The sequence below is a fragment of the Eimeria tenella genome, genomic scaffold (assembly GCF_000499545.2).
Source record: "Eimeria tenella Houghton genomic scaffold, Eth_scaff1780, whole genome shotgun sequence".
Taxonomy (NCBI): domain Eukaryota; phylum Apicomplexa; class Conoidasida; order Eucoccidiorida; family Eimeriidae; genus Eimeria; species Eimeria tenella.
The window spans coordinates 1-285 of NW_013541610.1; positions in this window are offsets into that span (position 1 = coordinate 1).

The window sequence follows — 285 nt, forward strand, 5'->3', positions numbered from 1 at the left end:
TTTTGCTGAGGCTTTTCGGCAGTGTGTGATGCTGCATGGGAGCTTTGCAGAGCTGAAGACTTTATGAATCCTTCCATTGCCTTTCACTGTTTATAAAGTCTTTTATTGTCTTTCTTTGTTCCAAAGTGACCCGCATTAGAGTCAATGAAAGACAATAAACGGCTCTACAAACAATGGAAGACAATGTTTCAAAGTGGCCCGCACTAGAGTCTGAAAAAGGTTCGAAAAGCCTTGAGATCCAGTAAGGGAAAAGGCCTGCACAGTGTTTTGACAAACTAGGCTTTG